The 15,154-nt window shown below is 44.8% G+C and overlaps 1 protein-coding gene across 1 annotated transcript in view; it reads right to left on the bottom strand.

The window, feature by feature from the left end:
• Nucleotides 1-12,415, bottom strand: part of SIN3A (SIN3 transcription regulator family member A) — a 69,965-nt gene extending 57,550 nt beyond the window's left edge. Inside the window, exon 1 of the mRNA XM_047074765.1 lies at nt 12,138-12,415. The gene's annotated coding sequence lies outside the window, so the exon portion shown is untranslated. The remainder of the gene's footprint in view (nt 1-12,137) is intronic.
• Between the last annotated feature and the right edge of the window lie 2,739 nt (nt 12,416-15,154).

The raw sequence follows: 15,154 nt of genomic DNA, 5'->3' as shown, positions 1-15,154 counted from the left end.
CTTCATTCACAGTAAAAAGTTGGCCTCCTAGAAACCCAGACAGTTCTCCATGATTATTTAAATCCAAATGAAAAATCCAACTTTAAAGAATCTTATCTTTTCATTTAGATTAAATTTCACAAATTAGTTTAAAGAGAAACAACAGAATTATTTTAGCCAAGATAAGCTCAAAGTAGGAAAGTGTATGGAACAAACCAAACTACCCTATTCCGGAGGCTTTTAAGTATACAAAACTTTCTTTTTGAAATTTTTAAATTTATGGTTGACCCTTTAGTGTCTCTTAATTTTGTATTGTTATCTTGAATTAGACACCTTTTTAAGTTCCTTTATTTATGTAATAGTGAAAAAAATCCTCTGAAATTATTCTCTTATTGATGGTCAGCATCACGTAAAATCACATTAAAATGTGATGGTCAGCATCACGTAAAATCACATTAAAATGTAAAATTTATTTACATCAATAAATACTGTGGAAAAATGTAAAGTTTCTTTTTAAAAGCAAAGAAATTTGTATCAAAGCATAAAGTGAAATGTAATTACACTCTTCGATCTCCTGCAATTGCCCACCATAGTCTACTTCAAAACCTATCCGAATCCAGTTCTGGATTTAAATCTGCTGGGAAATAAAAAGTATCCCAGAGGGGCGCCTGGGTGGCGCAGTCGGTTAAGTGTCCGACTTTAGCCAGGTCACGATCTCGCGGTCCGTGAGTTCGAGCCCCGCGTGGGGCTCTGGGCTGACGGCTCAGAGCCTGGAGCCTGTTTCCGATTCTGTGTCTCCCTCTCTCTCTGCCCCTCCCCCGTTCATGCTCTGTCTCTCTCTGTCCCAAAAATAAATAAACGTTGAAAAAAAAAAAATTAAAAAAAAAAAAGTATCCCAGAATAAATGAAAAAGGCAACCTATTTAGATTTCCCATTTTACACAGAAATTAATAACCCATCCTTTTTTTTTTTAATTTTTTTTAATGTTTATTTATTTTTGACAGAGAGAGAGAGAGAGAGAGAGAGAGAATGAGTGGGGATGGGCAGAGAGAGAGGGAGACACAGAATCTGAAGCAGGCTTCAGGCTCCGAGCTGTCAGCACAGAGCCTGAGGTGGGGCTTGAACTCACAGACCGCAAGATCATGACCTGAGCCGAAGTCGGACACTCAACTGACTGAGCCACTCAGGCACCCCAACAACCCATTCTTAACACACTACACATCTAACACCCAAGCCTCCCCAAACTCAGTCTTACATTCTTCTTCTAATGATGTGGGCCTCAACAAGGAGAATTTGCCCCTGGGGCACATTTGGCAATGTCAGAAGACATTTTTGGTTGTCACAGTTAAGGCATCTCATGAATTCGCAAACATGCTACAATGCACAGGATAACCCTCCACAACAAAGAATTATTCGGCCAAAATATTAATAGTGCCAAGTTGAGAAACCTGGATCTAATTAATGACAACATCATTTGGCACATACCTTTTATGAGCTTTGGTGGAATTATGTCATACTGTGGTATGACAATTTTTACCAAGGTAGCTCAGGATAGTCATCTTGGTTGTGCAAAAGATATCGTTGCTTTTATGATATGTGATTCACCTTGAACCCTCGGGTGTCTCAGAAAAAAACGTATCATTTACCATTTGAATGAAAAGCAACTTTATTAGAAACCTCAGTAAGAATTTAAATAGCAAATCCAAATTTTTATTCCCTATTTTCCTGGTTTTGAAGATATAAATATCTCAACTAGGCAATATCCTTTAAAGTGCAACTGATTAGTCATCAACTATCATGCATGAAGTTGGAACACAGTCATTCTGTAAATCTGTAAATTTTGATTCCAGATACATCTCTAATAAAGTTCTAGCTTATCATCACTAATGCTACAGAATGACATCTTTTTTCTTTCATCACCAAACATAATACTTTGAAAATTAATTTTTAATTTTGTTGAAGAGGGGACAATCATGTTTTTTGTTCCATAACTGCAAGCATTCTGTTTTAGGCTACTAAATACCAATTAGAATGATCAATCCAGAGGTGCCTGGGTGGCTCAGTTGGTTAAGCACTGGACTCTTGATTTCAGCTCAGGTTCTCACAGTTCATGAGTTCAAGCCCCATGCTGGGCTCTGCGCTGACAGTGTGGACTCTGCTTGGGATTCCCTTTCTCTCTCTCTCTCAAAATAAATAAACATTAAAAAAAAAAAAAAAGGGCACCTGGGTGGCTCAGCTGGTTAAATGTCTAACTCTCAATTTTGGCTCGGGTCATGATCTCATGGTTCATGAGTCTGAGCCCTGCACTGAGCTCTGCACTGATGGTGCGGAGCCTGCTTGGGATTCTCTTTCCCTCTCTCTCTGCCCCTTCTCCCCACACCTCTCTCTCTTTAAAATAAATTAAAAAAAAATTTTTAATGCTCAATCCAATGATGTGTTTTCATTTCTATATCCTGTTTCCTTCCAATCACCTCTGTACACCTGCCTTTAGCATGTGTCCACTTACAAGTTAGTTTTGGTGCATGAACATCCTAGAAGAATACACTTGTATACCCTTTAAGCAGACTGAAATAGCTTTGATTCATGTTGAAATGCTGTGTTTCAAAGTCCTTCCTGCTGAACTACCTGGATGAGGACATCATTATTTATCCCCCCCCCCTCAAAAATACATTGTGCACTCATAAGGTCTTCAGTCTGAGAAAATTCATCATATTGTCATCTAAAGACTACGCAGTTTGCAAACTGGCTCCCAATCAATTTCACCATCATCATCCCAGTCTAGCTGCTGTCTGCTGGACTGTATCTATCCACTAGCTCCTCCAGTTGCTGTGTAATATCTTCCTCTGTTAGTTTTCCTCTCTTTGCCATTACAGGGGGGGAAAAATTCTGAACTACCAAATATATTTACCAAAAGCTTTAAAAAGTTGTAAAATAGTATAAGAAATGGTTGTATATCCTTCACTCAGATTCTCTAAATGCTAACATCTTACAGAATGTTTAAGATGGCATGTCCCAATTCTTGTAGACTTTCTTGAAAGATGCTGTAATGCTTCAGGCAGAGCAGTAAGAAAACTGAAGTGTAATAGTGATGATTTATTTTACCACTGCATTATCTTTCTAGGCAATGCTATCAGTCTTCCCTTTTCTTATCATTTTAATCTTTTTTTTTTTTTAACTTTTAAGGTTTATTTATTTTTGAGAGAGAGAGAGAGAACGAGAGGCAGAGAGACACAGAATCCGAAGCAGGCTCCAGGCTCTGAGCTGTTAGCACAGAGCCTGACATGGGGCTCGAACTCAGAGCGCAAGATCATGACCCGAGCTGAAGTCAGAGGGCCAACTGACTGAGCCACCCAGGCGCCCCTTAGTCTTTTTAAGCATAGTTAGGAATATCTGATGAGCAATGATGAAATACTTCCTAAGATGATGTAATACCAAAATGTTTCGAGCTATAGAAAAATGAAGATCATTAAGATCCCATAATATAGGTTGGAATTATAAATGGTAATAGCTAAAATGAGTTTATTACATTAAAAAGAAAGTAAGTAAATTCTGTTTGTTTGTTTGCTTATGTTGATGTTTATTCACTTTTGGAGAGAGAGACAGAGCATTAACAGGGAGGGGCAGAGAGAGAGGGAGACACAGAATTTGAAGCAGGTTCCAGGCTCTGAGCTGTCAGCACAAAGCTCAACACAAACCAGGAACCATGAGACCACGACCTGAGCTGAAGCTGGATGCCCAACCAACGGAGCCACCCAGGTGCCCCTCTCTTTCTTCTTTTAAAGACCTATATAATAAAGAATAAAAGTCATGAAATATAAATCTTTACAAGCAGTTAGCACTGCTCAAAAAGAAACTCAAAGGGGCACCTGGGTAGCTACGTTGGTTAAGCATCTGACTTCGGATCAGGTCATTATCTCATGGTTTGTGAATTCAAGCCCCATGTTGGGCTCTGTGCTGACAGCCCAGAGCCTGGATGGAGCCTATTTCGGATTCTGTGTCTCCCTCTCTCTCTGCCCTCCCCCCACCCCCACCACTTGCACTCTGTCTCTCTCTCAAATACATATTTTTAATTTTTTTTAATGTTTATTTTATTTTTGAGAGAGACAGACAGATTCTGTAGGCAAAAAATGACCAGGAAACTTTAGTCCAACTCAAAATGTATTAAAAACTGCATCAATGTTAACTTTTTGATCTAGCTTACTGTACTAGTTTTGTAAGATGCATTAGGGAGATCTGGATGAACGCTACATAACAACTTTTTTTTTTTTTTAGTGCTTATTTATTTTTGAGAGAGAGAGAGAGAATGAGAATGAGCAGGGGAAGGGCAGAGAGAGATGGAGACAGAATCTGAAGCAGAGTCCAGGAGCTGAGCTGTCAGCACAGAGCCCAACGTGGGGCTCAAACTCAAAAGCTGTGACATCATGACCTAACCAAAGTTCAAGACACTTAATGGGCTGAGCCACCAAGGCACCCCTATACAACAATTCTTTGTATTACTTTTGCAACTTCTTTTGAAGTCTAAAATTATTTCAAAATAAAAAGTTTAAAAAAATTTAAGCATTAACAGTAGAATATGAAAGAAGGAAATCATCCTGTGTCTCTGTTCTAAAGGACACATTTAGTTTATGTGACAAGTTTTGTATAAATTAGGTGAGAATGGTATAAAACAACAGATTGAGTTTAACAGAAGGTAACTAGCTAAAGAAAGCATTGCAGGGGTACCTAGGTGGCTCAACTGGTTAAGTGTCCAACTGTGGCTCAGGTCATATTCTCACAGTTCATGGGTTCGGGCCCCACGTCGGGCTCTGTGCTAACAGCTCAGAGCCTGTTTCAGATTCTGTGCCTCCCCCTCTATCTGCCCCTTGTGCTCTCTCTCCTTCTCAAAAACAAACATTAAAAAAAAAAAAAAGGAAGCACTGTAAAGAATAGGACTGGAGACAAAGGGATAAGTAGGGGTAGGTAGATGTGTCACTTACCTCATCCTTCCTTTATCCTATTAGCTACAGGTGTGCCCCCACACAAGCACGGGCACATATACACCTTTAACCAGCTTTGTATCCTCCACTGTGCATAGCATACGGTCTTGTCTATGGCGGAAATCAAATCATTCACTCATTCATTCATGCATGCACCCTCTAATATTTGAGTACATACTATGTGTCAGGTGTTGCTCTAGAGGCTGGGGATATAGCAGTAAACCAAACAAAAATCTCCTCCCTCACAAAATTTATATTTTAGTGGCAGAAAAGACAATATACCAAGTGCTCAGAATACTAGACAGTGGCAAGCACTAAGAAGAAAAAGAAGAGAAGGGTTTTTGAAATTTTACATACAAATGACCAAAGAATACCTCACTGATAAGGTAACTTTTGAGTAAAGGAAGTGAAGACCTAGCCATGTAGAAATCAGCGAGGAAGCATTGTATGTGGAAGGAACAGGAAATGCAAAGACCCTGATGCATACATGTGCTTGATAGTTTCCAAGAACAGCAAAAAGGCTGTGTAACTGGAGCAGAATGGAGGAAAGATAGACTGGTAGCAAATGAATCAGAGAGGTAATGGGCGGTGGGGAGGACAGTAGGTAGGGAGCATATGTATTTGTTCTCAGAGGTCATAAGGACTCGAGCTTAATAATCAGACTGAAATGGGAAGCCATTGGTGGCTTTGAAGCAGAAAAATGTCATGGTCTGAGTTAAAAGAAGTTTTAAAAGACTCACTTGGGGAGCACCTGTGTGGCTCAGTTGGTTAAGTGTCCAACTCTTCCACTCACGTCATGATCTCACAGTTCGTTATTTCGAGCCCCCAGTCCGACTCTGAGCTGACAGTACGGAGCCTCCTTGGGATTCTCTCTCTCTCTCTCTCTCTCTCTCTCTCTCTCTCTCTCTCTCCCCTCCCCTCCCCTCCCCTCCCCTCTCCTGCTTACATTCTCTCTCAAAAGAAAAAAATAAATAAATAAACTTTAAAAAGTAAATAAATAAAAGACTCACTTGGATTGCTGTGCTAAGACCAGACTGAAGGGAGGCAATAACTAAGCAAGAGAGAACAATTAAGGTAACTGAAATAATTCAAGCTAGAGATGTAGTTGCATTCACTGCCATAGTTGGGAGTAGGGTGGTAGTGGTGGTGGCATTACATGATCAATACAGAGCAAATAGGGGGATTTGTTGAAGACCAAATATGAAAAAGACAGAGAAAGAGGAAGTCGCGATGCCTATTAAATATCCAAGAGGAAATATGAAGTGGGCCGCTGGTTATGCTTATCTATAGTACAGGGGAGAGGTCCCCAGTTAAAGAAATTTGGGAGGTACCAGCATGGTTTGGATTTTAGGAAGGTAATTCTCCTTAATTAAGTGCATTCAGATTTCTGCACCAAGTACGACAGCCTAAAACCAGGCTGTGGCCCTTAATTAGCTGTGGAACGAAGTTTATTTAGTTGTGGAACCAAATTTATCAAAAACCAAAACAAAAATTCTTGCATTTCAGAGCTGCAGGTTAGGGATTATGGGCCTGTATATCCTTCAATAGCCCACAAGTCAGCAAGCCTCGCCCTGGAGGACGGAAGAAGTGCCCTCAGCCATGATGCTCTAAGCACAAATAACACGCAGACACACAAGACAGAAAGGCGTGGGTAACAGGAGAGCAAAAGAAGGGAGGGGCAAAAAAGAGAGGTTTGCCTTAGAAACTGCTACTCATAAATGCCTAACTTTGAAGCCAATTGCAACTAAACAGAAGTAGCCTCTAGTTAACAAACTTTAAAATGCAATTAGAGTTCAGTTTGTATACTTTTTATCACCTACTGTGTGCCAATCTTATCCTAGGCACTGAGGCCACCACAAAAAGTTAAGTTCCAGTCTAGATGGACTGTTATTGGCGCAGCTCTCGCTGAGGAAAGCCAGTTAGTTGCCCCACAAATGTTTAAGAACAAAAACCTCTATGCACTTGGTTATGAATGACAATGAATCTCACTAGGTACGTCTTTTGGAGAAAAAGGACCAAAAAGAAAATTACAAAATTAAAGGAAGCCAAGGTTTTTTGGTATTTTTAATGTCTTGTTAAAAGACAAGACAGGTACCTGTTGGGGCACCTGGGTGGCACAGTCGGTTAAATGCCAACTCTTGATCTTAGCTCAGGTCATGATCTCACAGTTCATGAGTTTGAGCCCCACATTGGGTTCTGTGGTGACAGCACAGCACCTGCTTGGGATTCTGTCCCCCTCTCTCTGCGCCCCTCCTCCGCCTCTCAAAAATAAATAAACATTTAAAAAGAAAAAAAAGGTTAATTTTCTAAAGATAATTAGAATTCGTATTTAAAAAGAGGGCTAACTGGGTGGCTCAGTCATTTGAGCATCGATCGGACTCTTGGACCCTTGATTTCCGCTGGGATCATGGTCCCAGGGTCGTGGAACTGAGCTGTATGCACTGGGCTCCATGCTGAGTATGGAGCCTGCTTGGGATTCTCTCTCCTTCCCTCTCTCTCTGCCCCTCTCCTCCACTTATGCACACACACTCTCTCGAAAGAAAGACAGAAAGAAAGAAAGAAAGAAAGAAAGAAAGAAAGAAAGAAAGAAAGAAAGAAAGAAAGAAATATGGCATGAAAACAAAATTCCTTGAAATACTGGAAAAGAATAGACGTAATAAATGACAGAATGACAGACTACCCAAGTATGCTGTCGGCTAATCTTATCCTCAACAAAAGACAAACATCCAGAATTATTTACTAAATCTGTAACAAGATAAAAATCCTTAAGACATTACTTCTACTACTCACTTATTGAAGCAGAAACAAGAAGACATGTGAAGGAAAAGTATTAGGAAACAACAGTTGACCATATTAATATATCTTGAGCTTGACAGGGTAGCAGTAACATATGTGCCAAGTCCATAATTTCTTCACTATCATTCTTAAATACCTTCCAAAGCAGTAGAAGCAATCAGGTCTGCAAACTGAAAAGAACAGGATTCACAAACTCTGGAAGAGACTACAATTCATGTGCTAATTTCAACATAATGCCACCCCTTCTAACACCCCCAAAGCACTTTCTGGGAGTACTCTGAGATGTCTAAGGCCATTCATTCAACAACCACTTCAACTGGATCTATGATTTCAGACTTCACCCTCCTGTTGCTCATTCAGTGTCCTCTCTTCCTCCACCCCTAAGGCAGGCTCTCCCTCCTCTGAATTCCTTTCAGTTCTTTGTACTTGACTCTTATGGCACTCAACCTAAACTAATATGTAGTAAAATTTACCATGTGTATATTTGCCTTTTCTTCTAAGAACATAAACTTTTCCGGGACAAACTCTTCCTGTGTCAGCCCAGAGCTGTTTAAGAAGGTGGTCAATAAACGGGTGTTGACTCTATTTCCCTTTAGAATCTGAGTCCCAATTTTTTCCCTGTTGAGGGAAAAAGCACACTGCTGGTTCCTCAAAAAATTAAACAATTACCATATGATCTAGTAATTCCATTTCTGGGTATATATCCAAAAGAATTCAAAGCAGGTACTTGGAGAGATATTTATACTCCCATGTTCATCGCAGCATTATTCACAATAGCCAGTAGGTGGAAACAACCCAAATGTCCACGGACACATGAATAAAACAAAAGATACATACATGTAATGGAATATTACACACCATTAAAAAGGAAAGTAAGTCTGACACATGCTGCAACATGAATGAACCCTGAAGACATCATTCTAAGTTAAATAAGCCAGACACAAAAGGACAAATATGGCATGATTCCACTTACATAAGATACCTAGAGTAGTCAAACACACAGGTTGTTGCTAAGGGCTGGGTAGAGATTTAAAGAGCCTATTGTTTAATGGGTAGAGTTTCAGTTTGGGAAGATGAAAAAGTTCTGGAGACAGATGGTGGCAATGGCTGCACAACAAAGCGAGTGTACTGAATGCCACTGAATTGTACACTTAAAAATGGTTAAAATGGGGGCACCTGGGTGGCTCAGTTGTTCGAGCGTCTGACTTCGGCTCAGGTCATGTTCTCACAGGTCATCAGTTCGAGCCCCACACAGGGCTCACTGCTGTCAGTGCAGAGCCCACTTCAGATCTTTGTCCCTCCCTGCTTCTGCCCCTCTCCCAATTGTGCTCTCTCAAAAATAAATATTTAAAAAAAGTAAAATAAATAAATAAAAATGGTTAAAATGGTAAGTTTTGTTATATATATTTTACCACAATTGTTTTTAAAAGCACACTGCTCCTTCTGTTTACTATCCTTAGATGAGACACAGAGTTAAGAACATGGACTCTGGAACCAGAACACCAGGATTCACACCCTAGTGTAGCTACTTACTCTCTGTGTCACTGTTTCTGGATCTTTAAAACATGGATTTCATTGTACCCACTAGACAGGGTTATGAAGAGTAAGTGGATTAATAAATGAACAGTACCCAACTCCGCACCTGGGACATAATAAGGGCTCAATAAATGAAAGTTATAACTCAAGGAGACAGAAGATATAGTTTTAAAAAGCATGTTAACTTTCATTTTTAGAAGAATCGACAGAAAGTAAAGCTTAACACACTCTTAATAATGGCATTATTCAGAAGAGTGAGAAAGCCTTTTAAAGCACTTCACTAGATTACTGAACGCCATGGACGTAATCTTTTAATTCCGACTAAAATTCGCAGCCATTAACATCTGCTTTGCAAAGATCTCCAGTTATCGTTTGCGCTGAAGATGAAGATGCCAACAGGACTATGTTTTGCCAGGAATCTTATCAAATTACTACATACCTCTTTCCTTAAAAAAAAGAAAAAAAAATCTTACTCTTTAGGTGAAATCTTCTTAATTACAAAATGCCAACAATCTATCTGGGGTCTTTAACTCTGGCAAACCTATAGGGTGTGGAGATTATATATATATATATATATATATATATATATATATATATATATATGTATATACATACATATATACACACACACACACACACATACATACACATATATATCTCAGATATTTGAAGAGATAAGAAGCATTTACGAAAACTTTCCTAACATACATAGTATATCCAGGTTCTTACTTGAATCCTTACAGTCATCGTGGGACTTCCGATCCTGGTGCACCAATAGACAACATATTCTTTAAAGGCATGAATTAGGTCTCCCATGTTTCCCAACAGACAACATCACAAATGGTGGAAACAACTATGTTGACCAAACCTTCCTCCATGGTAAATTCTCCACTGCCTTCCATATCTTTGTCAGTTTATGCACCAGAAAAAAACACCCAGGTTTTTTTGTCTCCACAGCAATTCTAATACAGTCACCATTACTCAAATGGAAAAGCTACCTTTGCCATTGCTACTGCCTTAACTGAGATTGAGACTCTCTTCACATGCGTATAGCACAGGGCCAAGTTCTCAGTCCCAAATGAGCAAAGCACAAATCCAGAGTTTAACTTCAGTTCAGATTATCAGCCAGAGGGCTTGCTCAGATATTAGTCCATAAATACATATTCCTTCCATTTTTATTTTCTCATGAAAAATATAAAAAATACGTAAGTAATTTCTCTTAAGAAAAGAGAATGTACCAAGTCAGAGCAAAAACTTAATGTAAAATTAAAATAGTTCATTAAAAATGAAATGCCCTAGGGCAACTCCCCGAAATGCGCTAGGGCAACTCCCCAATACAGGTCGGAGAGCACTGCTACCAAAGTCACATACACAAAGCTACACTAGTCCTCGACTACACCCTCTCTGTAATAAAACAGGACAAGAGCACTGTATTTTATAGAATATAAACAGAAAGTGATCTAGATGTTCTAACAGAATTGCATTAAAGCCAGAAGAGATTTTTTAAAAACACCTATAGTTACCTAAATTGCAACTTATTTCTTTGTGAAATTAAGCTTACATAGCAGAACCATTTGTACAATGAAAACATTCAAAAATGCAAGAATCGAAGAAATCAGAGTATTTTATTCAGTCTGAGGGTTTTTTAAAATTACTATCTTTTATAAACAGGTCATTTTAAATAGTAAAGTGTAAACCCAACCCTCCCTTTTCTAAATTTCAGCCTTGTTAAGACTTCTGGCTAACTCGGTTTGAAGTCCTAAGGCACCTAAACAGTGGCCAAGTCTAACTACCCACCACCCTATTGGCTCCAAGGAAACCCCGCCCCGTACAGCCACAGTAACTGAACATTCAAGGGAACTCCAAGAAAGGTTGTCCCCGGCCACATTTCTAGTCTCTGCTAACTCTCCGCCCCTCCCCCCACCATCACCGCTGCGGAAGCATGGTCACAGCAGGAGCAGCCACTCCACCGCAGACTCCAACGAAAGGACCTTGAGCACCGCGCCCCAATAATTACAATCCGGGGGGAGTGGCGGTGACCATGCTCCCACCCTCCAAGGCTGCATGGTGCCATCTACGCTGCATGGAACTAAGCAGAGACAACAGCTCTGGCACAGGCCCTTCTGCCCTAGGCAAAAGGCATGGCCGAGCCACAAGAGTAAGTCCTGACACCTCCGCAGCTCAGAGTCGGCGGGAGCCCCTCCCACCCCACGGAGACGTAGGGCGGGGCAGATCTGGGCGCCGCGACTCCCAGCCCGACCGGACAGCGGGCTTTCCCGAACCCCGCCTCATTTGCCAAGGAGGCGGAAACCGGGGGGAGGGGGAGACGGCCAGGAGGAGTGGCATCACGGCTCTGTACGGCCCCTCCGGCCAACCGGATCCCGAGAAGGCGGAGGAAAGCAGACTTCACGCCCCTCCCTGCCGCGCCCCGAAGCCACACGCGGGAGACCCCTTGCCCGTCCCCCAACCCCAGCATGCCAGAGCGCGGCTGCCCAGCCGAGGCCCCGCCCACCTCGGGAGGACAGGCGGGGTGGTCGACCGCAAACAGCACTTAGCCAGGGCCGGCCCCGCCCCTTTCTCCACAATCGCACGCGCGCGCCGGCCCCGCCCCTGAGCGGCGGCGCGAGAGCCCGCCCCCTCCGCGCGCACCGGGACTACGCTCTCCTCCCCCTCCCGCACGAAGATCTACCCCGCTCCGCCCCCCACCCCCCTCACACATCCACACACCTCCCGCCCGCCTGCTCTACGGGAAGCCGAGGAGGTCAGCCCCCCCTAAAAATACACACCCTCGAGTCCGGTGTTACCCGCCACTAGGCACCCCGCCCCGACCCCGGCCCGGCGTGCTCTCACCGCAAAGCTGCTTCGGCCGCTCCTCACTGCGTGTCCCTCTCGGCGTGAGCCTTGGGCTCAGCAGGGAGGCCCCGAGAACGGAGCAGGGCACAGGCCCGCCGAAGCGGACTGGCAGCCTCCTCTCCGCTAACGAAACGGTCACAGGCCCCGGTGCCCAGACTGGGAAGGAGGGAGGGAGGGAGGGAGGGAAACTCCGAGGGGGGAAGGGGAGGGGGGGAAAGATGGAGAAACCGTCTCCGCCGCCTCTACCGCCGCGGCCGCTTCTCTGTTACCCGGGAAATCCCGCCCACTCCCCCGGCCCGCCCCGCAGAGGGAAGACTCAACTTCGCTCTACCACAGGCCGCATTATCCGCCCGTCAAAGACTTAACCAATCCCAGCACCCTGCTTGCCGGCTGCCCGCCCCTTCCCCCTCTGCTGGGAAGGGGGGGGAGCCGCTCACCTTCTCCACGCCCCTATTGGCGGGGAGCTTCCCTAACTCAACCCCGCCTATTGGAGACGAATTGCTGAATCCCACCCCCAAGCCTCAACACTATTGGAGGAAGCAGGGGAGCTCTTCACGTCTCATTGGAGGACTCCACACATCCCGCCCCGTGCGGGCTCAGCCACAGGCCCAACAAGTCGGCTCCCGCCCTCGCCGGTCATCGCATTGGAAGGCTACCCCTGGCTCTCTCGCTGCCCCAGGAAGGTAAGTAACCGATGTGGGGTAAAATGTCCGTAAGTGAGACAGGCCCCGCCCCCAACTATCTGATTGGATATCTCGGCGCCGGTAGCAGCCTCCATTGGCCAGGACGTCCGTCTAGGAAGGAGTTGACTCCGCCCCGCGCTAGGAGGCTGAACCTTAGCAGTCCTTTTGTGGAATGTTTACACTAGAGACTGAAGTGCAGAGAGTTCCAGGGCCCGAAACAGGAGGGGGCGCGGAGCTCAGCGGCCGGGATCCCATGCCCTGGGACTTGAAAGGGAGAGGCAGAGCACTACCACCGTGGAGGACCCCCTTACCAAAAAAAAAAAAAAGAGAGAGAGAGAGAAAGAAAGAACCTCATCCTATCGAATTCTTTCTTTACAATTTACATTTCCGCACGCTGCCTCCTTGTAAACACAAATATCCGGAGCAACCGGATCCGTACAGCTTTCAGTACGTACAGAATTAAGCGCTGGAGACCAAAGCCGAAAAATCGCCCCAGTGGTTGCCAGCCCGCAGTTGGGGTGGCTGCACACTTCTAACACCGACAATCCCTAAACTTCAGTATGCAGTTCTAAGAGGGCGGGGATAATCAAAATGAAGGCAGGGCCCTAACAGCCACCGCCCTGGCAAGCCTCCGGAAGGCGGAGCGTGAGGTGTAAGGCATTTGCGATCTCCGGGGTAGATCTTGTAGGCACATTCGGACTCGAACTGAAGGAGACCAAACAGCCCACGACATAAATGAACCTTCACCCCACACTTCATAGAAAGAATAAAAATTCCAGAGTTAGTGACAAAAGATAAGAACGACTGTTCACCTTACTCCTTTGGCCAACGAGGATTAATGGAAGTTCCTAGGCCGTCTCTGTGTACATTATAATGCTTCAAACACAAAAGGAGCTTGCAACGTCTAACTTGCTTTTATTTATTTTACCAAAATCGGGCGGAGAACGGTCGCTGGACCTGCTTTGGGGGGCGCTCAAGGAGCGCCAGGAAAGGAGGGGGCGGGACTAGAGTTTTCCCGCTCTCTAGCAAAAAAGGCTACTCCCCCAAGAGAGCCGTGTCAGTCCCCAAGTGGCAGGCCCCTGGGAACCCATTCCCAGGTCCTATCTTGTCCTCCCTCCGCAACCCAGTGGAGATGGCAAAGAAACCATCGCTGGCAACAGGTGGGCCTGACTCCAAGGATGGCTTCGAATCGCAAGGACAAGGCAGTAAACTGGGAACTCCATGAGTAACTAACAGATGAGATCCAAGCCCTGTAGCAGGTCGGAGCTCTAAAAATAAGTCACACCAACTGAAGCGACCCTCGGGCCAAGCCTCTAGGAGGTTAGGAAGAAGCGGCACTTTTACAGAACTTTCGAGGGTTACCTTTCACTCTAGGCCGTCCCCTGCTCCTTGGAACTGGGTGCCACACGACGCTCCCATCTGCATCTCAAGAACCACTTCGAATCTAAGGAGGATTGGGCCACCCCCGACTTCTTTGTCAACAGGAGATGAACTGCCCTGGATCTTGCCTAAAGGCATCCAGGCCAATCTTAGGTTGCTCAGAGTTTTACATAAAGCCAACTAAGGACAGGCTGCCAGTGTCCGCGGCGTTCTCAAGCTTAAGCTCAGAGCGATCTCCGGGAAATCAAGAGGCGCGGGAATAGCCAAGCCGCAGGGTCAGAACTTAGTATTTGACCAGGAAGGCCAGATCCTACCCCTCTTTCTAGCCTCTGCAGACCCCTGGAGCCGGGGCCCTCCAAATCCACTCATGCTGTCAAACCAACTTCATCGCAAAGCTACCAGATCTCCAGCTTTAGAGAAATCATTGTGTGCCTTCTCCGCCCTCCTCACCCCCCCCCGCCCCCCGCCCCTTGCCAAGGACTCCAAACCCGGGACTTCCGGGCGGGAGGACAGTTCGAAGGAGCAAGGCGGGACTCACACATGTGCGGAGCGCGCACACAGGCTAGGGGAGGGGGCGGAGAACAGAGGGTGGACTTCCCCCCTCTCCTAGCTCACCCTGCCGGAGGGGGCGGGACTATCCGTCTCACCAATCAGGAGTGGGGGTGGGACCTTGCGCCTCACGTAAGCCGCAGGAATCCTCCCTCCGCCCTTCACGGAAAAAAATCCTAGCAACTTAAACTCCAGCCCGGCCTCCGATAGGCGGAGCTCAAGAGAATGTCATCCAGTCGAGAACCGAGAAGGCAAAAAGGGAGTCTCGCCCAGCCAGTGGAAGACAAGAGAAGGCGGGCCCTCTGGAGGAGCCCGAGGTGGGTGGAAGAGAGAGGGAAAGGCCCCGCCCCTCAGCTCCCCTCCAGGCGGGTTGCACAAGCGGCGGCTGGAGTAGATAGTAAA

Source organism: Lynx rufus, unplaced genomic scaffold, assembly GCF_022079265.1.
Source record: "Lynx rufus isolate CCGP_SWC_20201006 ecotype Redwood Valley unplaced genomic scaffold, mLynRuf1.p SCAF_13, whole genome shotgun sequence".
NCBI lineage: Eukaryota > Metazoa > Chordata > Mammalia > Carnivora > Felidae > Lynx > Lynx rufus.
This window is presented reverse-complemented; position numbering and strand designations above follow the sequence as displayed.